Below are 27,516 nucleotides of genomic sequence, written 5' to 3'. Positions count from 1 at the left end.
TTTTCAACCTCCGATCGTGCAGGTAAAGAACCACACAAGCTGTGGGAACTGTTTGCGCATGGAAGGTGACTGCACAAGTCCTCCCCTCTACCCGCGGTCACAGCCAACTTCCTCACACCAGTGTGAGCCGAGGTATTGGCACGGAAACATGGCCGCTACTATTGACGCTCCCGCCAAATGTGAGGTGCATAGTGTGATACGTTTCCTCCAAGCAGAAGGGAATAGTGCAGCTGACATTCATCGACGAATTAGTCGAGTATACGGTCCAAATGTTATGAGTGATGGTGTTGTGCGTGAATGGTGCAGGAAGTTCAAAGAAGGCCGGACCGATGTTCACGATGAAGGGGGGCAAGGACGTAAGTCTGTCGCTACAGATGACATTGTTCACGAAATTGACCAAGAGGTTCGCAAGAACCGAAGGATTACCGTAAGTGAGTTGTGTGAGAAATTTCCTGCAGTTTCAAGGTCATCTGTTTACAAGATCCTAACAGAACACCTGCGCTACATGAAATTGTGCGCCCAATGGGTTCCGAAGATGTTGTCTGATGACCACAAAAGTCGCCGGATGGCAGCAGCGTTGACGTTTCTTAAATGTTATGAGGCTGAAGGTGGCGATTTGTTGAAGAAAATTGTGACTGGCGATGAGACTTGGGTTTCGTACGTCACCACCAAAACAAAACAACAATCACGTCAATGGATGCACACACACTCACCAAACAAACCGAAGAAGTTTAAGCATACATTCAACGAAAGGAAGATGATGGTTACAGTCTTTTGGGACCAAAAAGGTGTGTTGCTTGTTGAGTTCATGAAACGGGGTCTACGATCAATGCAGCTGTTTATTGGCAGACTTTACGACGACTGCGGAAGGCCATACAGAACAAATGACGAGGCATGCTGACGTCTGGAATCCTCTTCATTCATGACAACGCATGCCCTCACAGTGCTCGTGTCACCCAACAACTTCTGCAGGAGGAATTTCGGTGGGACGTTTTTGACCACCCACCGTACAGTCCCGATTTAGCGCCGAGTGACTTCCACCTCTTCCCGGGACTGAAAAAGTGGCTGGGAGGGCAGAGGTTCCAGAAGGATGAAGATCTTCAAACCAACGTTCGGGCCTATCTGAACTCACTGGCGGCAACGTACTGTGCAGGGGGATCGAACAGCTTGTCCACAGGTATGACAAATGCCTCAACCTTCATGGTGATTATGTTGAAAACTAACCACATTTGTACCTAACATTTGGTAATAAATTAATTTGGATACGTACACTTGTCTTTCATTTATGACCCTCCGCAGGTTGAAAAAAAAACGCCCTCGTACAATATTTACATCATCATGTGGAGCAAAAAACAACTCGCTGCGATAAAATTCAGTGAAAACGGGTTAATACAAAACATAATTGAAACTTAAATCTGTGTTAACTTAAGACGAAAAGGAATAAAAACAAATGATACGGATGGAAATGAACAATAAGTACACATAGCGAGGTTGCGGACCTCTTAGTTTACAAAATATTGGTTTTATAACAATTCAAAACAGGATGAAATCACTGTGTTGAAAATTCAGGCCGAAAGTCTGTCTTTGTAGAAACATCATCATATCGAATGTCTAGGAGGGGAGCGAGAGCTTGTATTATATAAATTATATCACACCCCATCTAATGGTGGAATTATATGATGTATTGAATTAAGAGAATACACTTAATTTTTACCTTTCTAAAGTGAAAACCATCAATACGGAATGACTCTAATATCTTGTAATGAGCATGATACACTCAATTCCACCTTAACCCTTTCTGCTCGTGTGTCGACCTGAGGTCGACAGCCGTCACTCAGCGTTATAGCTCGTGTGTCGACCCTGAGTCGACACAATGTTTCGCCGCTCGTTGCTTGGTTACCTGGAATGCCAGGTCTTTTGTACTTCGTTTCGTAAGTGCTGGTCCCTTCCGGAAACTGAAAGAAACCAAATAGGTGTGTTTTAGTTACTCTTTGCTTGGCAAAATTGCTCCGTTTCCTTGACAATGGAAAGCAGTCGCGTGAAGCAACATGGCAGCACACAGTCTGACCGAAGCTGAGTTTCTTGCGTCTATTTCGGCTGATTGTTTTTATAGTGACCATGAAAAAGATGAAAATTTTGAATCTGGCAATGAAAGAGATATATCTATTAGTGATTCAAATGGCAATTTTGATATCAGCGTTGCAAGAAATCATGGAGGCGGCGATAGTATTTTGACTCGTCCCGGTCCCAGTGATACAGTGCTGACTTCAAACTAACTTGGAGATCGCGGAGAACGGGTGATGCAGGATTACCCAAATGTCCTTACAGATTAGTCAGTGCATTCATAAATTGTGGCAATAGACTTAAAATAGAACTAGAGTACTGGTAGCTATTTTTGACTGATCAGTTGATAACCTCTATTGTCCATGAGACAAACAAATTTGCCGAAATATAAATTACAGCAAAATACTCCACTTCTGAAGAGATCTATCTGGTTTTCTTGGAAAGCTGTGACATTAGAAGAGCTGAAGGCATTTATTGGTACAATTATCAACATGGGGATGAACAGTAAGGCAAAAATGCAGGATTAATTTAGTGCAGACTGGTTGGATAAGCAAGCAGGGCTCCATCCAAGCATTTGCTTTGAACGCTTCCACACACTAAAGACATATCGTTAAGAAAGTGAAAAACATGATTTTGTGTCATGTAAATACCATACATTCATTAATTTTGTAGTTTCTTCCTGTATTATTGTTACAACCAGTACTTAACACCAGGTTTTAAAATATGAAGAATGCTGACAGAAATAAATGCGAGTTGGGAGAAATCAGGACGTACAAATAATTCGAGTGGAAAGGGTTAACAGAGAAAATTTCGAACGTAAATGACAAAATCTCAGATGTTGATTCACGAGCTAATTCCACCTTAACAGAACATATTTCACAAGTTAATTCCACCTTAACAGACCTTAATAGAACAGATTTCCAACAACATTTCGAAAGTAAATGACAAAATTGCAGACATCAATTCCATCTTAATAGAACAGATTTCCGAACAACTTTCAGAGGTAGAAGACAAGATTCCTGAAGCGAATACAGTTTTAACTACACAAATATCTCAAGTGTATACGCAGCTTTACAAAGTAGAACAGTGCCTAGCATAGCAAATTTCAACCGTAGATGATAAAATTTCATCCCAAATTAGTGACGTCACCAATAAAATCACACAGCAGATATCGGACAACAGGTCAAAACTGGGACAGGTTGAGCAGATAGATAGCAGGGTAAGCCAGCCAGAAGAGGACATCTCAAACCTCAAGGAGGAGGTAGAAATCAAGGTTTCCGGCATCAAACAACAAGTTGAGGGGAGAATTTCTACCATCGAGGGAAATTTTGGGAGCTGTATTTCTGCCATTGAAGGAAGGTTAGAAAACCGAATTTCAACCATCAAGGGAGATGTGCAGAATATGAGAGAGAGCATCCATCACGTGATAGAAGATAGATTAACTCGAACAGGACCTATCACCACACCTCCAACCCCCTCAAACCTAACCGACAATACAGGACACACAGACCTGAAGGTGATTAGACAGAGCCTTCCGGAATTCCATGGGCGATTGGAAGAAAACCCGACTAGCTTCATCAAGGGATGAGTCAGTCTACTAGGAAGGACTAATCTACCGGAGGATATCTTAATTCAACACGTCACACCACAGTTAAAGGGGCAAGCCGCTACTTGGCGGCATAACTTGAGGGACTTAAACTGGACTGACTTCAAGAGGGAATTCCTTGCTAGGTTTAATTCCGAAGGGGTGAAGAGCTCTGTGAAAGGGAAGCTACTGAATTACGCACAACCCGCCAGCATGAGTGCTAGTGCGTTCATCCTCCAGAAGTACCAGCTCTTCAAGCGGCTGCATCCTGAAGGAAGTGAGAAAGAACTTACCATACATCGTAGAACTCTACCACGATAAGATGAGACCCCTAGTGAAGGTATCACAACCGAGATCCTTTGATTATCTGTGGAGAATCATAACCCAGTTGGAAGTACACAAAAGTAAAGCCATGGAAGAGACCAGCTCGGTTAGGAAATGTTACCAGTGTGGAAGAATGGGACACCTGAAGAATAAATGCCCCACTCTGGTGTCGGAAAACTAGGTCCAGCCCATTCTTGATTGAGGGGGGATGGGACCGGGGAACAGGAATGCACCTCAAGACCCAACAGACAGGCAGCCCTGGACAAGTAGGAAAGGGATTGATCAGACTGTGAGCAGAACAGACCAACCTTGCCCAGCTATCATCTTGAGGATAGGCAACGAGAATTTTTCAGCCATACTCGACAGCCAAGCAAGCCACTCATTTGTAAATGGGACTGTTGCCAGATTACTACCGCCTATGAAGTCTCACCATCTCAGAAGGGTAGTGGGAGCAGTGGTTGGAGTAACCTATTCCATCCAAGGACACACTAACCTAACTGCTAAATGCATGGATCTGCCTATTGTAGTTAACGTTGCAGTGATTCAGAACCTAATACGTGACATCGTATTAGGTCATGACTTGTTGGTAGACTGCAAGGTGTTCCTAGACTATGCAGCTCATGAAGTCTTTTTGGGAAAAGTCAGACGTCTAAGGTTCGCCTGGCACAATGGAAACCTCCGGACTCGCAAGGATGTAGAAGTCGACGTAGACCTGGAAGATACCCAGTTAATGCATCTTCATGGCAAGGCATTTTCTAGGCACCTGGCAAACGAAGCTGAAGCTAGGAGCACCAATGTCGGGAGGAAGTTCCCACAAAAACACCAGAGCAAGCCCAATGAACCTGTTCTTATGATCATCAAGAAGGAACTTGATCTGGGAGTAATCAAGCAATGGCAAGAACAAGACAAGCTCTGTAGGACCATGATGCAGTGGATTAGGAGACAGACCACCGAGAGTAGACTCGTCCCGAGGGAATTCAGGATGTGCTACAAGAACTTCCAGGATGACGGAGGAGTCTTGATGTACAGATCTCACCTCTCTGACATGCCAGCATTAGTGGTGATCCCGAGACAGCACACGACAGACATCCTCGAGAAGTTCCACGACAGCACTGAAGCGGGACATCCAGGAGGTGAAGAGACATATCCGTCTAGTCGACGAAGATTCTTCTGGGTCAACATGTGGAAAGACATCCTTGACGATGTGAAAGGGTGTTACATCTGTGCTTGCAGCAAGGCAATCAACAGGAAGGCAGATTCCAGTCAGCGAGGAAGACAGCCGCAACGCCCTACGGAGGTCATAGCCCTGGACTTGATGGGTCCTTACCCTAGAACACCAAGGGGTAAAACAGGACACCTAGTAATCACCAACCTCTTCACAAGATAGACTGAAGCCTTTCCGAAACCAGAAGCCTCGACGGGATGCATCACCAGTCTTCTACAGGATAAGGTATTCAGCCGCTACGATTATCCAGGGAGCATTATGTCAGACAATGGGAGTCAGTTCACGTACGGAAGTGGCAGCAAATGATGACCGAATGGGATGTGGAACACCGGACCACCCCTATCTACGAAGGTCAATCAAATATAAACAGGATTTTTGTTCCTGAACATGACGCAAGTGAGATAAACTGTTATAACCTGAAAACAATATTCTCTCACCCATGGGTAACTAATACAGAGATAAAGTCTGAATTATTATTATTTACGTAGTCGAATGATCGTACTGTGTGCGAGGTTATGTCATGAATACGTGTTGCACACAGACATTGATATCAGTTCTGTTAATGTAAATACCTGTAAATTAATATTATAATTTATTCTTACCTGTATGTACAGTCCGCCTCCGTAGCGTAACGGTTAGCACTATTAGCTGTCGTCCTCGGTGGCCCGGCTTCGATTCCCAGTACTGCCAGAAATTTAAGAATGGCAGGAGGGCTGGTATGTGGTTAAAATGGTACATGCAGCTCACCTCCAACGGGGGTGTACCTGAAAAGAGGTGCACCACCTCGGGATGAGGACACAAGTTTACTTTTACTTTACCTGTATGTACAAATATAAATTGTAATCCATAATTGTGAAACACACTGTAACTTCCAGGATGGTATAGACACTAGAATGATTGAGAATATTTTGTACACTTCTATGAATTGAGCACTCTAGAATATTCAAGAAGGTCATTTTTTTTTGTAACGTATCTTTCTAGAAGACTGCCCAGCATATATATAAAGAGACGATCTTGACGGAGAAGTGAGTTACAGTTGTTGGACGAGTTGTGGTTTGGCAGTTATGGGAAGAGAGTTATTGTTTAGTAGCACGTGGCTGACATGCTGAGCCAGGCAGTCTCCATGTTGAATTAATCAGTAGTCATCTGTTTTCAACTGTGTTTCAAAGTGTAACCTCTGTGGTATTCGGTGTCAACTGTCAACTTTTTAAAGATGGCGGCTTTGTTGGTATCCTGCAAGTGAAGTGTTCTTGTTTTGTGATATGGTGATTATGGTTGTGTGTGTATTAATTTGCGAATATATGTAAATAAAAGTATTGTACCAACTGAGAGCATCTCGTATGCATCTGTGTGGCTACATTAACTGGTGACCGTGACATGACTATTGAAGCTATTGGACTCGAAAATGAAGAATGACCAGAGGACCGTGGTGATGCTTAAACAGTTAACTTCCTTCATTCAGGCCATTTGGAAAACTCGAGAACAACATCGGCACCCAGTTGGAAAAAAGTTGAGGAGGACATCAGAGCCCAGTTCGGAAAACTCAAGGAGAAAATCGGGGCCCAGTTTAAGACCGGATTGATGTCAGAAGAGGGAGCCGAATACCCGATCACTGGACTTCGTGGACAGGAGATGGAAGCACGACACAGCCCGCAGCCATGTTTGACCTGCGAGGAAGTTGTGGGAGAATTCGGCAGGCGCGGCAGTGTCCACCAGCTGGGAGCCGACTGCCGAGTCCAGCTGCAGGAGGGGGCGCAGCGCGCCAATGGAGCACCGCGGGTGTTCGACACTGAGACCGAACAACCAGACAACACGACGGTGAATGGGCCATACCGGCATTACACCAAGAGCAAGGCGTTCGACAGCCGCAGTAAGCTCAACGGCACAGGGAACTGTCCAGGGAGGATGTTCAGCGTGGAGCAGAACTATGGGGATGCTCAGACGATGTCCCAGGAAACGGAGGCATCGATGGCAATGACACAGCCAGTGGGACACCCTCTACAAGATGAAGAACCAATGGGGTCCGAACCGAGAACCAAAAAACGAGGGTGCCACCTGACAGAACACCAAGGTACGAACGAGGCCAGCGGAACTTCGAATGCCACGCAAGGAACGAAGACACCGTCGACCGGACCCAGCAGATCCACCATGGGAAGGTGGTGGTCCCCGATGGAACTGCCGGGCTGCGAACTGTGGACTTCAACAATGCTAACAGGAGGGCTGTGTGACCAAAGTAGTCTGTGTGCAGTTAAATGGTGAGGACCAAGAAAGTGTGACAAAGTGAGAAAATTGTTTCGAATTATAGGGGGGATATTGATGCAAGTGAGATAAACAGTTATAACTTGGAAACAATATTCTCTCACCCAGGGGTAACTAATACACATATGCAGCTCAAATTATTATCATTTACGTAGTCGAATGATCGTATTTTGTGTGAGGTTATGTCATGAACATGTGTTATACATAGACATTGATATCAGTTCCGTTAATGTAAATACCTGTAAATTAATATAATTTATTCATACCTGTATGTACAAATATAAATTGTAATCCATAATTGTGAAACACACTGCAACTTCCAGATTGGTATAGACACTACGAATGACTGAGAATATTCTGTACACTATTTCTATGCATTGAGCCCTCTAGAATATTCAAAAAGGTCATTTTCTTTGGTAACGTATCTTTCTGGAAGACTGGCCAGCATATATATAAAAGAGATGATCTTGACGGTGAAGTGAGTTACAGCTGTTCGATGAGTTGTGATTTGGAAATTATTGGAAGAGAGTTATTGTTTAGTAGCACGTGGCTGACATGTCGAGCCAGGCAGTCTCCATGTTGAACTGATCAGTACTCATCTGTTTTCAACTGTGTTTCAAAATGTAACTTCTGTGGTATTCGGTGTCAGTTGTCAACTGTTTAAGGATGGCAGCTTTGTTGATATCCTACAAGTGAAGTGTTTTTGCATTGTGATACGGTGATTAAGGTTATGTGTGTACTAATTTGTGAATATATGTAAATAAAAGTGTACCGGGCGGTACACCTCCACTCCGCTAATTTAAAATGTGCGCCTGTTGAAACTCCTCTGCTGGAGGAAGTCTGAACTTTATTGACAGTATTAATTTTCTACCGTCTCAGAAGATGTCACCACGTGGAAAATTTTGAGTTTTTGAACTGTGTCATTTTTGATGTGTTTTTGTTTCGCTTGAAGTAAGAAGTGTGAACTTTCTCTTCTAGAGGACACTACTGAAGATCTACAATAGTGCAACCTAGTGCGGAGTCAAAGAACTATTTTTTTGGAGAAAATTGAATTTCAAGAGTTTGTTCTTTGTTAAATTTCCTTCTATCATTGTTTAAGTTGGCAACATTTACCCCTTTCTTCCCCTTGTGTTGAACCTAACCAATCCCGAATTTCTTAAATTAATTTCTATCCAATCAGATGTATCTTCCCCCAACTTTAATCTGTTGCGGGGTCCTATCCAATAAAGAGTTTGTGGGAGGGTGTTTTCTTTCCCCTAACGCCTAGAAACTTCCGCGAGAGTATTTAAACTGCTGATTTTTGGGTCTCTAGGCCACTTCTGTTCCATCTTTCAGTGTGTTAAGTACATAGCAGGGGGCGGGAAGCGCCTCTTTCTTCTCCTGCCGTTCAACACAAGGTAATGGCCGATTAATAACTTCTTTCTTTGCTAGCTCAGCAGTTTAACTTTCGGGGCGGGTTTTAAGCGTTCAACCATGTAACCTTTTCCTAAAATGTAACTTCCCTTTTCATCTATTCTCTTGCAAAACGACATGTTGGGATAGAGAGTACTAACCCTCTCGAGCTCCCACTCACATTGTCTTGAGGTGAACTTATTTTCTCGACCTATTTTTCGTTAATGTAAAACAAATTGTTCTTTTCTTAAGTCACCTCTTTAGCATGGGATTAGCCCTTGTATTAACGGCCTAGTGCCAAGTAGGTCTTAATCAAAGTGTATTAGGAGTGCAAGTTCGCCTCCTCTCAAATTATTATTTTAGAGGTCATTTAATTAACCTGCTTTTCTTTTAATAGACCTCAGTAGATTGGGTATTTTACCCCTGTGTTTATGTCCGTTGAGGACAACTTGAAGGTGGAGTTTGGTGTGGCCTGGGAGAGGCTTAAATTTTGAGAGCGAGTGACTCTTTTGAAAATTCTGGGTTGTATGCCTCATGGAGGTTTTTCAGTGTAATTTGGAGCAAGGGCTCCTAGGTATGAATGGGGTTTTCTCCCCCTCTGTTAAAACTTGTGTTTGGGGTAAAACTGAGCTGATTGCCCAAGCATTGTGAAGTCAGGGCGCGAAGCCCAAATTCTGTAAATATTGTAACTAACCCCTTTTGAATTGCTACTTTGTACCTGCCATGCTTGTTATTTCTTTGTTTTCGAAAAGAAAATATAACCTTGTTAAATTTTAAATTAATTTTACATTGCACTATAATTTCGTAGCTTGAAACCCATTCACACCCGCACCTTCTTTCACCTCTACCTACCACGGAAAAGTCCGTAACAAGTGGTAGCAGAGCGTGGTTGAATGGGTCTCAATTTAGCCCCTTTTGACGGCTAAATATTGTTTGTTCCGAACTCTAACTATTTTCCCAGTTGCTGGAAATTTTTGAGTTTTTCAAAATTGGTCTGTCATCATGCCCGGCCCTCGCGATGTTCTCCTTCTTAACTATTTGCGCAAGGAGGAGTTGATCTATGAATTAACTATCAGAAATGTGCAATCTGGAGGCACGGTTGCAATAGACACTAACAAGCATAGAGAGTCCCTTGATTTGCCCATTTCCATCCCCAATTTGGGAGAGAAAGAAATTGACGACTCTCTTTCCACGATCACGGAGAATATTACTGGGCTAGCTTCTGTAGTTAGTTTTTTTGATGAAAATGATCCGTCTTCTAATCAAATTAAGCGTGTGCAAGGCAGGCTATATCATTTTTCGAATAGGGTTAACGATCTGTTGTCTCTAAAACTGAATGATGTTCAGAGGAAGGAAGCTAGTACGCTCCTGGAAAATATTTCCGAATTATCTAGTAAGGTCACTCAATTGTTAACTGGGGAAGTTCCTCCCAAATCTGATCAACCCACCATAGTAAATGCAGGTAGTGAGGAAGCGCCTCCCAAGGGAGAAGTTAATAGAATAACCGTTGCTGCTCAAACTATCCCTGCCCCACTGGACAACGAGTCTGAACGCCGTGCATCGCTGAGTAACATCCGTTCTGAATTAACTTCCTTGCCATTGAAACCTTTACCTACTATGTCACCCGGGTTTAGTAGCTTGCCTCATCCATTGGCAATGTTGCTCAGAGGTATATCTAAGTTTTCCGTTAATACCACCAGTGACGTAATTTCATTTTTAAGATTTCTAGTGGAATTCCAGGATCATGCCCTTGTTTTTTCTCTTTCTCCATGTCAAATCTTGCAAATTATCTATCCGTATGCTATTGGTATTCTCTCTGATAAAATCGTAAGAGCCATTGCCGAGCAATCATCTATTGAGGATTTCCATGCCCATTTGCTAGCTAACTTCATCCCTGCTAGGGCCAGGTCCTCCCTTATTCAGAAGTACTATTATCGTGTACAGCGCTTGGATGAAAACTTGGCTGATTTCATACAGGACATTAAGTTTTATACTAGGGTGTTTGCCCTTCATTTTCCTGAAGATCAGATTGTACAGGCTATTGTAGAGGGAATTTCACCTCCCTATAGGTCATATTTGTGTTTCGCGGCGTGCCCGCAAACTTTCTCGGAACTTGAAGCATTGGCCGTCTCAGCGGAAGGAGTTAGATACGCCGATTCTTTGCGTGTCGCGAAAGAACCCCCGCCTTCCATTAGTAATACTCGGCCTCCACCTCGCCGATCAGTCACCCCCCGTAAATGTTATGCTTGCGGGTCGCCTGACCATCTGCGCAATAAGTGTCCTCTGATCAAAACTAGTAGGGCAAATAATGGAGCTGGTTCATCACAAGGCTGTTTTAAATGTGGGGCTTTCTCACATATCGCAAAGAATTGTCCAAATTCGAATAGCACCCCCTCCTGCTCAACTTCTGGTGTAACTTCCAACAACAATCAAAAGTGACTAGTGGCTGCGGCTGAGTCAACTAATTCTGCTTCCCAAGGCTCAGCCCCTGGCAAAAAGGTCGAGAATTCAGGGAACGATAAGTCTTCGAATACATCTTTTGAATGCCCCAAAGAGTGTCTTAGGATTGCGGCGGATACCCCCGCACCTGTTCCTTTTCTTAAGATTGAGTTAAATAACGAGCCTATAACAGCTCTCTTAGATTCAGGCAGTGTTTGTTCGATTATTTCGGCTGAATGGTATTCTAAATTGAAATCGGTTTGTAAACTTCCTGACTATGTCTCATCTTCTATTCAATATGTTTCGGCTAATTCATCTCCATTAGAAATTCTAGGTTCCGTACTGGTCAAAATTCGTATTTTTAAGTTTACTTGGAAAATTAAATTGTTTGTGGCTAAGCACCTGTCTTGCCCCATTATATTGGGAGCTGACTTTATTTCTCACACTGGTCTTGTGCTCGATCTCCAGTCTAGGTCGTGCACATTCAAATTTGCTTCTAGTTGTAAAATACCACTATTAAAGTGTAATTCTGTGTCATGTTCTTCTATTTCACCTACCCAGGATGAGATGTTGTTAGACCTTAGACATCTACCTGAGGAGCAGGCTGATAGTATTCGCAAACTGTGTCAGTCATTTCCAGAGGTGTTCTCTGATACTCTTGGTGTTACTGACCTTATTGAATACAAAATTGAGGTCACGGATTCGATTCCTGTCCGTTTTCCACCTTATAGGCTATCTCCACCTAAAATGAAGGCTCTGAAAGAAATTATCGATCAGATGTTGAAGGATGGTATTATTAGGCCCTCTAAGTCGGCGTATTCATCGCCTATTTTTCTAGTCCCGAAACCCCAAGGAGGCTTCAGGCCTGTCATTGATTACAGGGCTCTCAATCGGAAGGTGGTGTTGCAATCTGTGCCCCTTCCTGACCTTCATTCTTGCTTTTCATGGTTTCGTAAGGCCAAGTTCTTCACTATCTTGGACTTGAATCAGGCCTATAATCAAATTCCCCTTGCCGAAGAGTCTAAACACCTTACAGCGTTTGCCACGGACTGGAATTTATACGAATACAACCGCGTGCCTTTCGGGCTCCCCACGGGGGCAGCTGTGCTCACTAGGCTACTAGATAGGGTCTTCTCCGACATCAAATTCGAGTACTTATATCACTATTTAGATGATGTCGTCGTATTTTCAGAGACTTTTGAAGAACATCTAGATCATTTGCGAGAAGTTCTCGATCGCCTTCGTAAGGCTGGGTTAACTGTTAAGTTGTCCAAGGTTGCCTTTGCTAAGCCCTCTATGTCATTCCTAGGGCATATTGTGTCACCCGATGGTGTAGCAGTCGATCATTCTAGAACACAGGCCATCCGTGATTTTAAACCTCCCAAGGACATTAAAGGTATCGCCAGGTTCATTGGTATGGTGAATTTCTTCAGGAAGTTCATTCCTAACTTTGCTAATAGAGCGGCGCCCTTAAACCTTCTTCGTAGGAAAGGCATCAAATTCGAGTGGGGACCTTCTCAACAAGCCGCTTTTGAAGATCTTAAATTAGCGCTTTGTAATGCCCCTGTCCTTGCTATGCCTGATTTCTCGAAGAAATTCATTGTCCAAACCGACGCATCGTCGTCAGCAGTAGCTGCAGTCCTTCTTCAAGAGACTGAACTAGGGAGGCGACCTATCGCCTATGCCTCTAGGACCTTGTCGGCTCAAGAAGCCAAGTATTCCATCTATGAGCTCGAAGGTTTGGCAGTCTTATTCGCCTTAGAAAAGTTCCGTCTCTATCTGGAACACGTCAAATTGGACCTGGAGACAGATAACCAAGCATTAAGCTGGGTCTTAGGTAGGCCGCATCGTACTGGTCGTATAGCCCGCTGGGCTATTCGTATTTCCGCCTTCCAGTTTGATGTTAGACATATCAGAGGTACCGAAAATGTTGTTGCTGATGGACTCAGCCGTATGTTTCATAACGACGTCGAGACCCACGAACCGGTCGACAGTTCATCACCTCCCGAGTCCATACTATCTGGTGTTAATGCCATCTTAACAGATGCTCCCATGCTTTTTAGGGATATTGAGAAATACCAACGTGAAGATCCGACGCTGGCTCCGATAATGGAAACCCTTTCTTCTGGGGAACATGTTGTCCCTTATGTTCTGAGGAATGGGGTTCTATGTTGCCCATCGAGGCATGATAGGATGATGAAAGTTGTCGTTCCAGCTGTTCTTGTACCTATGATCTTCAAGTATTATCATGAGACCCCATTAGGAGGGCATCTTGGAATCTTTAAAACTCGTGAGAAGATTCGTGAAATGTTCATCTGGAAAGGTATGGACGGTGAAATCCGGGAACTTGTAAAAGCTTGTAAATCTTGTTTGCTCAGTAAACCCACCATGTCCACCAAGGTAGGCCTTTTGTCTTCGCATCAAGCGTCGCGCCCCATGGAACGTCTGTATATCGATTATGTAGGACCCTTCCCCCAGTCAAAGGGTAATGCTAACAAGTTCATCTTTGTGTGCGTAGATGGTTTTACCAGATTTTCTTGGTTATTTCCGACTAAGCTGGCTACCGCTCAGTCTACCATTACCTGCTTAAATTCTATTTTTGCTTCTTTTGGTCCGTGTCAATATATTGTATCTGATAATGCTAAGGCTTTTACATCTAATTTATTTCGTAAATTCTGTTTTGACTTATCAATCTCTCATGTAACTACTTCTGCTTATTACCCTCAACCATCTCTGGCTGAAAGGGTTAACCGTAATCTCAGGTCAGCACTTATTGCCTATCATCATGAAGATCATTCCAGGTGGGACACGTCCCTGCATTGGATAGCTTTTGCTTTGAATTCGGCGGTTCATGAATCTCACAAGTTTACTCCAGCTTCTTTGATGTTCAAGTTTGTTCCCAACTCGCCGCTCTCTAACCTCTGGTCTCTGAATGACATTCTACCCGAGACAATAGATCCGGATAACATTAAAGATCTTTGGAAGAAGGCTAAAGCCAATCTTAAAGTGTCTCATGAAAAGGTTAGGGAAAGGTATGATCGTGGACGGAGACCCACCCCTTTGAAGGTAGGTGACCAGGTTATGGTCAAAAATTTTGTTCCCGCGGGCAAGCTTGCCCCCAGATTTCATGGGCCTTGTATAATTCTCGATTTCCTCACCCCGGTTACGTTGTTATTAAGCAATCCAGCCACCGAGAGGATATTTAGGGTTCACCTGTCACAGGTGAAACCAGTGTAAATTTTGTGTCAACTTGCTTCATATAATTTGAAAGGAATATGAAGGTTATATTTTTTTTTGAGTTCAACTTTTAAGGCATTCTGCTCCTTCTATTTTATTTTATATGTAAGCATTTCTTGTAAACCACCCTGATTGTTAAACTGCCTTCCTGTCCTTACCTCGGCCATTACCACGCTCCCGTCTCCTGCTTCAATACACACAGTGGCTTGACTTAAGCCATGGATATTTGCACGCCGCTGGCCCCTCAACCTCTCCACAAGCCTGTACCCTCAAAAAAGATGATGGTCCAACACAATTCTGCCGCCAAGCTTTAATGTTTCAGTGCCCCCGCAGCCGCGCGGCGCCGTGCAACAACTGGAGCTGAGGACGGGCCCCCTCGGCCCCAGCGAGGACGACGTGTGCACGGCGAGCCGGAGCTCTCCTCCCGGCCAAGGCTGATGTGCGGCGCACGACCTGCTACTTGCCCGCAGCCTGTATATGTTCACCGCGGGCGCGGCGTGCTTCAACACCTCTGCTCCCCTCATAGTGCGGGCGAGCGGTATCTCAGGGTACTTGAGGGGTCCGAGCGGCCTCCTTTGGACGCAAGCCGCAACGGCCGGTCTGGCAATCCCACTTCATCACCATCTACTACATGAACAGATACCATAAGTAATGACTACACTTGGGAATTCAACTGCAATATTTGGTGGACTTTGAAATTTCTTTTTTTCCTTCACTTTCAAGTATAAAAAGTTATCTTCAGAAATTCAACTTCTACAAATATAAAGACTTTACTTCATCTGCAACAACAAATTTTGAAACCAAATCAACCCCAAATTAAGAAAATCTTATAAATTTTTTGGCAATCAATCTTCATACCCACAGCATAACTTGGACCTTGTTTCAAACTGATTTCATGTGTCATCCCTGGAGGAACTTTTGGGGGGGGAGGTCTGTACCGGGCGGTACACCTCCACTCCGCTAATTTAAAATGTGCGCCTGTTGAAACTCCTCTGCTGGAGGAAGTCTGAACTTTATTGACAGTATTAATTTTCTACCGTCTCAGAAGATGTCACCACGTGGAAAATTTTGAGTTTTTGAACTGTGTCATTTTTGATGTGTTTTTGTTTCGCTTGAAGTAAGAAGTGTGAACTTTCTCTTCTAGAGGACACTACTGAAGATCTACAATAGTGCAACCTAGTGCGGAGTCAAAGAACTATTTTTTTGGAGAAAATTGAATTTCAAGAGTTTGTTCTTTGTTAAATTTCCTTCTATCATTGTTTAAGTTGGCAACATTTACCCCTTTCTTCCCCTTGTGTTGAACCTAACCAATCCCGAATTTCTTAAATTAATTTCTATCCAATCAGATGTATCTTCCCCCAACTTTAATCTGTTGCGGGGTCCTATCCAATAAAGAGTTTGTGGGAGGGTGTTTTCTTTCCCCTAACGCCTAGAAACTTCCGCGAGAGTATTTAAACTGCTGATTTTTGGGTCTCTAGGCCACTTCTGTTCCATCTTTCAGTGTGTTAAGTACATAGCAGGGGGCGGGAAGCGCCTCTTTCTTCTCCTGCCGTTCAACACAAGGTAATGGCCGATTAATAACTTCTTTCTTTGCTAGCTCAGCAGTTTAACTTTCGGGGCGGGTTTTAAGCGTTCAACCATGTAACCTTTTCCTAAAATGTAACTTCCCTTTTCATCTATTCTCTTGTAAAACGACATGTTGGGATAGAGAGTGCTAACCCTCTCGAGCTCCCACTCACATTGTCTTGAGGTGAACTTATTTTCTCGACCTATTTTTCGTTAATGTAAAACAAATTGTTCTTTTCTTAAGTCACCTCTTTAGCATGGGATTAGCCCTTGTATTAACGGCCTAGTGCCAAGTAGGTCTTAATCAAAGTGTATTAGGAGTGCAAGTTCGCCTCCTCTCAAATTATTATTTTAGAGGTCATTTAATTAACCTGCTTTTCTTTTAATAGACCTCAGTAGATTGGGTATTTTACCCCTGTGTTTATGTCCGTTGAGGACAACTTGAAGGTGGAGTTTGGTGTGGCCTGGGAGAGGCTTAAATTTTGAGAGCGAGTGACTCTTTTGAAAATTCTGGGTTGTATGCCTCATGGAGGTTTTTCAGTGTAATTTGGAGCAAGGGCTCCTAGGTATGAATGGGGTTTTCTCCCCCTCTGTTAAAACTTGTGTTTGGGGTAAAACTGAGCTGATTGCCCAAGCATTGTGAAGTCAGGGCGCGAAGCCCAAATTCTGTAAATATTGTAACTAACCCCTTTTGAATTGCTACTTTGTACCTGCCATGCTTGTTATTTCTTTGTTTTCGAAAAGAAAATATAACCTTATTAAATTTTAAATTAATTTTACATTGCACTATAATTTCGTAGCTTGAAACCCATTCACACCCGCACCTTCTTTCACCTCTACCTACCACGGAAAAGTCCGTAACAAAAAGTATTGTACCAACTGACAGCATCTCGTGAGCGTCTGTGTGGCTATGTTAAACATCAACATTTGGTAGGACTGGCCCCACGCTTCTGCTATGCTTAGGCGGGACCGTTAGGAGTGGGGAGAGCATTCTGTTAGATATTTCCTGCCATTCCGTCAGTAACGCTCATAATGTACGAGGGCCATCCAGAAAGTAGTACCTGTTATCGCCGCATGAAGAGCTGACGACTCGGGTAGCCGCTGGGCAAAGACAGACCGTGTCAGTGGCTTGCCTGCCTGCTCTGTGCGAGGTTGCGTGACACTAGCATTGCCTGTGTTGTGTCTGTGATCGTTTAAAATGTTTAAACAAATTGAGAACCCCGCCAGTTGTGAAGTGAGGGCCGTGATTAAATTTCTTAATGCACGAAACGTTTGACCTTGAGATATTCATCGCCAATTAACGGAGGTGTATGGAGACAATGTGATGGACGAGTCGTCTGTTCGGCGCTGGTGTCGCAACTTCAACCTGGGGAGAGAGAATACACATGACGAGGAGCGTTCAGGGAGACCATCTGTCATTACAGACCAACTGCTGAGCGCAGTAGACAAATGTGTGAGGAACGATCGGCGCGTCACAATTGATGAACTCTGTGAACCTTTTCCTAATGTGTCTCAAACAATTGTTCACGAAACTGTCAAAGACCATCTGCGTTATTCAAAAATCTGTGCAAGATGGGTCCCTCGCATGCTTACAAAGGAGCACAAAACCAAGCATATGGCTGCAGCACTGACGTTTCTGGGATGTTATTCCAATGAAGGAGACTCTTTCCTGACTCGCATCATTACTGGGGACGAAACATGGGTTTGTTATGCATCACCTGAGAGTAAACGACAGTCAATGGAGTGGCATCATGCTCATTCAACAACCAAACCAAAAAAATTCAAGACAGTTCTGTCCACCAGGAAACTCATGGCAACCGTTTTCTGGGATCGCCGAGGTGTACTGCTCATTGATTTTAAGGCCCGTGGAGACACAATTAATGCTAATGCATATTGTGAAACATTAAAGAAATTACGGCTGGCAATACAAAATCGACGGCGAGGTCTATTGTCTAAAGGCGTCATTCTCCTTCATGACAATGCCAGGTCTCATGCAGTTGCGATAACACAACAACTTTTGCAGCAATTCAAGTGGGAAACCTTCGACCATCCCCCGCATAGCCCGGACTTGGCCCCTTCGGATTTTCATCTCTTTACGAAGCTTAAAGACTTTCTGGCGGGAAAAAGATTTGACAGCAATGAAGAACTTAAACGAGCTGTGACTACGTATTTCAATACGCTGACGGAGGACTATAACGCTGGAATACAAAAACTCGTCCCACGTTATGACAAATGCCTAGATTTGCTTGGAGATTATGTGGAGAAGTAGTGTGAAGTATGCTCTTTCCAATAAAAATGTGTATATTTGTTAATATTTACTCCTGTGTCTTTGTTGCGCAAACGGGTACCACTTTCCGGATGGCCTTCGTAGGAGCAACAGTGCACCCCTCCACTGCATAAATGCATAATTACAAAATTTCTTGCTCGTGAAGGAGTTACAGTGGTGGAAATTTGCCAGAGATTGACTGCACAGTTCAGTGATCAAACACTGTCACGGACACATGTGTGTAAGGTGTGATAGAGGAAAGGGGAGACAGTACCAGTGAAACCCAAGACTCAACTGTCAGCTTGCAAGGTTCTTGCAACCGTTGATTTCGATCAGCAAGGCATTTTGCTGATTGATTTTTTGCATGAGCAATGCACAATCAATGCTGCTTACTATTGCAAGCTGTTGAACAAGGTGAGGGTTGCATATCGCCACAAAAGACGAGACCAACCGATTTGAAACTACACTTGATCATCCTCCTTACAGCCCAGACTTATCGCCCAGCGATTTCCATTTGTTCAGACCGGTTAAAGAAGCTCTAGGAGGGCAACTCTTTGAAGATGATGAAAGTGTGGAAGCTTTGTGCGCAACTGGCTGGTGACATGACCCTGTTCTTTTTACGATGAGGGCTTCAACAGCTGCCCACATGCTGGACCAAATGCATTTCCAAAGCAGGAAACTATGTGGAAAAATAAATCGTAATTGCCTTGTGTTTTTCAATAAATGAATTTAAATAAAAAATAAAATGCCGTTTATATTTGATTCCCCTTCGTACAACCCAAGCACCAATCCAATGGAACGAGGGAACCAGGAGCTAAAAAGCATGCTACGGGTCCACCTAATAGACAAGAAACATCGACTGTGGGACCGACTGATACAGCAGTCACTCTTGATTTTAAAACACCGCACATATACATAATGCCTAGCAGAGATTTGATTTCCAACTCATCTGTATATTTAGCATCTCTATCTCTGCTAAATGTATTTCTTATCTTATCTATATATATGTTTGTGCTTGAAACTACATGTCGAATCATTTCATCATCGATAAGACACAACAATGACGCTAATGGACTTGTTGCATGTTTTGCATTTCCTTGAGGCCCAGGCCGATGAAAAGCAGGTATTATGTTGATATCGGGTGTTCCTGAAGTTCGTGGGACTAAGGGTTCTAGATACCAGCGAGATGGTTCTTTCCTTTCCCTATTTTCTCTACCAATGTAAAACTCACGCATAAACATAAATGTTGCGTATGTGTTGCTCCAACAGCAGACTGTATCGGCATGGTTTCTTCATCCTCTTCTTCTTCTACTATTGGTCCTGGTGTGTCCTCAGTATCACTGTGTTCTGCACTTTCTTGTACAAAATCATCCTCTAGTTCTTCTTCATCCTCAACACCGAGCACACTTTCATTATCACTTTCTGCCTCCTCCTCCAACCACATTCGCACTTGCTCCCTGTCACATTCCGACATTTTCAATTGTATATAATCACTCAATTGTCAAAAAGGACATGGAGAGAAAAAAATACACGTGAGAATTACAAAGCACAAATGGTACGCGAGAGATAGCGCGATCTACAATAGTAGAACACTACATTGTTGTTCAGCTCAAGCTAAGTGCGCGACAGCTAGACGCGCGAAACTGCACTGGGGTACGTGTAAGTGTGTGGGGGAAGGTACATTGACCCTCACGGCCACACATGTTGCCAACCGCTCAGGGCTGGAAAAGATATTCTACAATAGTAGAACACGCGATCACTGCAGTGTTAATTATTAATTACTAGCAGTTACCCATGGCTTTGCTCGCGTGGATTTCGTAAAATGATCAAAGTAATCATTCCTCGGTACTGTACTAAGACATGATCTGAAAATCCCTAAAGTATGAACACTCACCGAAAATTGAGTTTCATTTACCCCGGAAACTCTTTGTAAACCAAGTTTGTGTTATTGCCTTTTGGGGCTAAGATGACCATGCAACATAGAACAGTACATGTGAGAAACAGTCTTCTCTCAAATCGAAAAAAAAAAAAAAACAAAAAAAAAAAAAAAAAAAGTCTATTTTAAAAGGAGATTCCAAATAGGCCTACATATTTTCACGTCGTAACATCTTCAGTTTTGAGATTTGCTATAAGAATTCCTATAAAATGAATTCAACCCCTTTATCAGTCCTTCCCATCTTCTGAAAACAAAAAAATACATGTTCCTTTACTTTTAACAGAGATTATAAATACCAATGTTTGCACCTGTAACATCTTCAGTTTTTATAAGCACCCTCATAAAAGTTATTCACTTCTTTTTTCACCCCCCATTAAGTGCCTTTTCCGAAAACAAAAAAAGTGTTCCTGTATTTTTAAAGGACATTCCAAATACCAAGTTTCATGTCTGTAACATCTTAAGTTTTGACATATACTGTAGATATACCGGTACTCATATTCAAAATTCACCCACTTTTTCAAATCTTTTCAACCCCTTAAGTGGATTCTCCGAAAAAAAAAAATACATGTTTCTTCATTTTTAAAGGGGGTTCAAAATACCAACTTTCACGTCAGTAACATCTTCAATTTTTTGAGATATAATTTCCTCATAAAAAGAATTCGACTTATTCTTCTCTTCTTTCCACATTGTTCTCTGCCACGTACGTCATCAAATCTTAAACATCGAATTAGGAATCTGAACTGATGCTCACTCATCGTGACATAAATCACCTCACAACCAGTCCCACCGGGCGAGTTGGCCGTGCGCGTAGAGGCGCGCGGCTGTGAGCTTGCATCTGGGAGATAGTAGGTTCGAATCCCACTATCGGCAGCCCTGAAAATGGTTTTCCGTGGTTTCCCATTTTCACACCAGGCAAATGCTGGGGCTGTACCTTAATTAAGGCCACGGCCGCTTCCTTCCAACTCCTAGGCCTTTCCTATCCCATCGTCGCCATAAGACCTATCTGTGTCGGTGCGACGTAAAGCCCCTAGCAAAAAAACAACCAGTCCCACAAATATTGTCCCAGAGCTCAAATATCATGTGAAACTTCAGCCTCATATGCCAGTAGATTTCAGAGATATGAATATTTGTGTTTTTGGGCCCCACCCTTACGGCCAAAACCCCTTAGGGGTATATTATTTTACGACCAATTTTTATTTAAATTCTAAGGCATACAGGAACAACCGCCATGTGAAATTTCAAACTTGTATGCCAAATGGTTTGAGAGAAATTAATATTTATGTCGTCAAGACTTCAACTTACATCTTCGGGGTAGATTATCACTTTTTGCTGATGACACCAATATATTCTATACCAGTGATAACATTCAAGAACTTGAACAAGATATGCAGCATTATGCAAATTTAACTGAAATATGGTTCTGTAAAATATTATTTACAATTAATCTGACAAAAACCAACGATATTCTATTTCAGAAACCTAAAAAGAATTCTTTTTAGCTTTACAATCGACATTTCTTGGACAATTAATACCTAATACCTAATAACCTTTGCTACTAAATTTCTTGGACTAATTTAGATGAATCACTAACGTGAAAAATCATGTCGAATCTATCTGTGACAAAGTGATCCCAGCTATCGGCATTCTAAACAGAATAAAATATACCTACATTTTCTTATGATTTACTAAAAGGTGTTTTCCAAGCATTAATTGAGAGGCATATTACTGATATGATCCATATATGGGCATGTTGTCCTAAAGAATTATTCACTAGCGCTTTTATACGGCATAAAAGGGCACTGAAAATAGCCTACTTTTTTTTAAATGCCTAGCTGTTAACTCCTACTGAACAATTGTACAGGCTATGCAATGTTCTTTCACTCAATAGCCTATGACAGAAATCTCCATTGGTATAAAATTACTCATATGTATCACATGTATTACATATATAAAATAACTCGTAATCTGGCACACTCAAATATATTATAGTATGTAAAAGAAATTCAGTAATTCACAATTATAATACAAGAAAAGCTAATAATATGTGTGTTCCCCTGATGAACTTATAGTGGAGTGATGAGGGAAACAGACTATCTTTAAAAGCCTTTTCTCAATTATGCAAGTTCTTATCAATGGTGGTAAATCCTGCAAAACTGGATTCTACACATTATTAAGAGAGAAAAATCTGAAAAGGCTTGTTAAAGGGCTTTCCACCAGGCGAGTTGGCCGTGTGGTTAGGGTCGCGCAGCTGTAAGATTGCATCTGGGAGATAGTGGGGTCGGCCCCCACTGTCAGGAGCCCTGAAGATGGTTTTCGGTGGTTTCCCATTTTCACACCAGGCAAATGCTGCGGCTGTACCTTAATTAAGGCCATGGCACTTCATTCCCACTAATAGGCCTTTCCTATTCCATCGTCACCATAAGACCTATCTGTGTCGGTGTGACGAAAAGCAAATAGCAAAAAAAAAGGGGGGAGAGGGGGAGCTATCCAAATAAAATTATCAGAATTCTGACTAAAGCTAGTAATCACATATTTTATGTATCTTTATAGCCTACAATTTCATAATATAAATGAAGCCACGTGCTACTTTGCCCCTAAAACTTTGCTGGTCACACTACTAGTGGTTATGACCGGAAGCACACATCCAACCAATGAAAGTAATCTTGTGTCCTCATCCCGCACGGTTGCATCTCTTTTCACGCACACCCTCAGCAGAGGTAAGCTGCATGTACCATTTCAACCCTAAACCAGTCCTCCTGCCATTCTTAAATTTCTGGCAGTACTGGGAATTGAACCCGGGACCGTGAGGATGTCCACTAATAACACTAACTGTTACGCTATGGAGGCAGACATCCAACCAATCACAAGCTCATTCATAACCATTCGTATTGACAGAGTGGAATCTCGAAACTTGATTGCCAACTCTCCTGTTTACATTCATCACATGGTAGTTATTTACTGTTTTTTACAGTTTGCTTTAAGTCATACCAACACAGATAAGTCTTATAGCAACGATAGGATAGGAAATGGCAGGGAGTAAGAAGGAAGTGCTCGTTGCCTTAATTCACTTACAGCCCCAGCATTTGGCTGGCGTGAAAATGGGAAACCACAGAAAACCATCTTCACACCTGCCGACAGTGGGGTTCGAACCCACTATCAACCGAATAAAATTAATGGCGAATGGCTTTTAGTGCCGGGAGTGTCCAAGGACAAGTTTGGCTTGCCAGGTGCAGGTCTTTTGTACTGCGCGTCGTGATGAGAATGAAATGATAATAAAGGCAACACATACACCCATCCCTAGTGCCAGATTATTAACCAATTAGGGTTAAAATTCCCGACCCTGCCTGGAATTGAACCCGGGACTCCCATGGCTGAAGGCCAGCATGCTAACCATTTAGCCATGGAGCTGGACTCCCAAATGAAAGCTCACAGCTCCTAATCACACGGCCAACTCTCTCGGTACCACATGGTTAAAGTAAAACATGTATGACTAATTGAAATGTGCCTCAAAACGTACCACACTCTGGTAAAAGGCTGGCCAGATAATTCAGTAGAAGGAACAATGGCAGTGTCCATTTAAATTACTGAGTTACAAGGCAGTACAGCAAACAAATGCATTCCTAGCAGTCTGTACATGTTCAAGGAAACTGGGAACTACCATGAAAAGATAAACAGTGCTACATTTCTGAATTGCTCTGAATTCTCATTAAAAATTAACTGCCTCATAACTGTATATTAATAACAATAATATCTCATCCAGACACACAATTTTTGTATCATATACACTACTCATAATGAAAACTGTAACACCAACAAATACTGTCATTTGCAATGATTTTCAACATATGGGATGGTGCTCTGTAGGTATGAGAACAATACCATTTTAAGCCAATTAAAATGCTTAAATGGCAGTATGTGATTGGTCAGACAAGCCATTTCCAATATGTAGAACACAATGCAACTTAGATGATTATGATGATATTGGATTTCTGTCCCACTAAAAACTTACAATTTTCAGAAATGTCATGGTGCCAAAATTTGGTCCCTGCAGGATTTCTTGTGTCAGTAACTCTACTGACATGAGACTGGCATATTTGAGCACCTTCAAATAGCACTAGACTGAGACAGGATCAAACCTGTCTACATTAGTTCAGAAGGCTAGTGCTCTAGCATCTGAGCCACTCAGTCTGGCAAAAGCTACATCACAGTCTGTGATATGAAATAGTTTCTTCTCTCTTTTTCCTAGTGATTTAATGTCGCACTAACACATTGAAGGTTATGAAAGGAAGTGATCCTTGATCAAACCTGGATGACAAAGATCTCAGTATCAACAAATATTGCAATTTGAGAATGTTTGAATAATTTATCTGTTTGAGAATGCTTCATCTCCAAGGACTGAAACTGCATGTGTTGGTCGACATGCTCTTATGGTACAACACACATGGCAGCAGTGGTCGAATAGTGGCAAGAAGAACTTGGTATCAACAAATATTGAAATTCGGGAGGGCTCTAATAATTTGTCCATGTGAGAATGGGCCATCTCTGAAGTGAAGTGTTGGCCAGCATGTACCTGTGGTTCAAGATGTATGGCAGCAATACAGGCTTGTAGACCAGGCACAGGACCAATCCGACGGACAATAGTGCGTGAAGAGCATCATTCGGGTGGCCTAGAGGGATACTTGAATGTGGCATCCAGTGTTATGCAACAGACATTTGGTAACTGTTTGCATGCAGCTGGCGTAGGAGCCTGCCAGCAGCAAGTATTCCTTCAATTCCACAATATCAGTGTGAAAGGCTGCACTGGCCTGGAATCGAGTGAACACATGTGAGTACTCTTGAATGCCAACAGAATGTACAGTATTGGGGTACAATACTGCAACCTTGAGCACAAATAAATCTAAATAAGTCATGTAACCAGTCGTAACATCAGAAGAGAAAAGACACAAACTTCTGGAAGATATCACTGAATTAGTAAGACAGGTGTTCGAACCTCCAACACTCACCAGCTGTGACCATACAAGCCAGTAGTTAACGTAACATAACCTGAGGGGTACAGAGGAACACTAAATCAATTCTACTTTTATCACAGATGGACTATAAACAGTACCTATTACAAACAGGAATACAAGGAGTTCAGAAAAGATTGCAAATTATCTGCAAGTGATAAAACCATGATTGAATGAATGAAAACTTCCTTGCCTTTTCTGAACAGTATCAAGGATTAAATTACAATAGGACAGGACTCTCAGACTAATGCTTGTTTGCTGTTGCTTATTGTTTAAAGGGGCCTAACATCTAGGTCATCAGCCCCTCTCAAACTAAACAATGCTTTCAAATATCAGAACACCTTACTGTAGCTATTTAAAAGAATATTCTGCAGCACAATTTTTCACATCACAAAAGAACCACGCATTTTTCTTACTTATAAGCTACCATTCAAACAAAAAACAATCTACGAAGTTGTTTATGTTCTCATTTAGGAAAATTAGCCAATGCTGAAGCACTTTCATTGTTAAATAACTCCCTGTCTTCAGTTGTTGCTATGGAAAACAGCACCAATGATGTCAGCTCAAAGTGACAGATGAGTTATCTTAATGAGAACCTTAACAAAAATCTTTAAGTGTGCTGGCCAGAATAGAAAATGGTCTACAACAATTGAGAGGATTGTGCATAATATCATTGACAACTCCACACAGAAATAAAAATAAACATACCGAGTGAAGTCAGCCTTAACCTGACCAATTATCCAAGGAATTTTCTTTCATTTGTATTTATTCCGACGTAATTATATGCTTAAACCTCTAGCATTTATGTACTGTTTCTACAACCAACAAGGGCAAAGGGAAGTTGAATTCTTATGCCCACATTTGACAGCACACCGCGGTTCTAACACTAAGACAATCTGTATTCCACTTCATAACAGGATCAATCAGAGCCCGCTATTTGAGCGGGGATTTGAACTTTCAACTTGTGTGTCCAACCACACCACCCTAAGCTGAAAAGCTGTACTACCAGAGCGACATTTGGAACTCAAAAATAAATGGCGAAATTTATTAAAGGAATAATCCTGTTAAATACTTATTTGATTTCACCAATTCTAAGATACAACACGCATTCGGTAAGTAAATCTGTACCTCACGAATACGCACTGTTTTCCTAACCAATCCTTCACCTTCAAAATCTCCATATGTAGTGCAGGAAGTTTGTTATTATTCTAAAGAAAGAAAAGCAAAAGCAAAAGCAACAGTACCGATTACATTTAATAACCTTCTTCTTCCTGAGGGATGTGGTTGGACTCAAGGATTGTCGTCCAGTCTCAAAAATTTACTAACCTCAACAATATCACAACACCACTTCAGCCTGTAATTTACATAGGCACACAAAGCATATAAATCGCAATATATAAATCGAGAATTCATTCACAATACTTACAATTGGATGTAATGAAAATAGAAATGTCACCGTCTTACAAATGGAATAAAATTCAGGGTGCAGATTTCGACAGAAATTTAACCCAAACCCAAAATTAAATCTAAGTTGAGGTATACATTCAATCACCACCTCCGAGAATTTTATTTTTTTGTTAGTGGCTTTACGTCGCACCGACACAGATAGGTCTTATGGCGACGATGGGACAGGAAATGGCTAGGGGTTGGAAGGAAGCTAGCTAGTGGTTTTACGTCGCGCCAACACAGATAGGTCGAATGGCGACGATGGAATAGGAAAGGCCTAGGAGTTGAAAGGAAGCGGCCGTGGCCTTAATTAAGGTACAGTTCCAGCATTTGCCTGGTGTGAAAACGGGAAACCACGGAAAACCATCTTCAGGGCTACCGACAGTGGGATTCGAACCCACTATCTCCCGGATGCTTGGAAGGAAGCTGCCGTGGCCTTAATTAAGGTACTGCCCCAGCATTTGCCTGGTGTGAAAATAGGAAACCATGGAAAACCATATTCAGGGCTGCTGAGAGTGGGAATCGAACCCACTATCTCCCGGATGCAAGCTCACAGCCGCGCGCCCCTAACCGCACGGCCAACTCGCCCGGTACCGAGGAAATTTATTCAGGTTTCTAACTACATAAGAGACTAATGGAGGGAAAACCCTTTATTAGCAGAATAATAATTTCTCAACCAATACCAGAAAGTACCGTATAGAAGTTCCCCATATTAAATTGAGGCTCCTGACCAACATCATTTCAGCACGTCACTATGACAGCTAATTCATT

At 42.4% G+C, this 27,516-nt stretch overlaps 1 protein-coding gene across 2 annotated transcripts in view; it reads right to left on the bottom strand.

Annotated features, from left to right (window-relative positions):
* LOC136862781 (zinc finger protein ZFP2) overlaps nt 1–26,198 on the bottom strand; it is an 88,774-nt gene extending 62,576 nt beyond the window's left edge. The window contains exons 1-3 of one of the 2 annotated variants that reach the window (XM_067139036.2): nt 26,008–26,198; nt 24,864–25,098; nt 5,801–5,962 (exon numbers count right to left, since the gene is read on the bottom strand). The gene's annotated coding sequence lies outside the window, so the exon portion shown is untranslated. The remainder of the gene's footprint in view (nt 1–5,800; nt 5,963–24,863; nt 25,099–26,007) is intronic. The other variant, XM_067139034.2, reaches the window with a different exon arrangement.
* Nucleotides 26,199–27,516: the final 1,318 nt, after the last annotated feature.

Source organism: Anabrus simplex, chromosome 2, assembly GCF_040414725.1.
Source record: "Anabrus simplex isolate iqAnaSimp1 chromosome 2, ASM4041472v1, whole genome shotgun sequence".
NCBI lineage: Eukaryota > Metazoa > Arthropoda > Insecta > Orthoptera > Tettigoniidae > Anabrus > Anabrus simplex.
The sequence above is the reverse complement of the archived record's forward strand: the minus strand, read 5'-3'. Positions and strand labels throughout refer to the sequence as shown.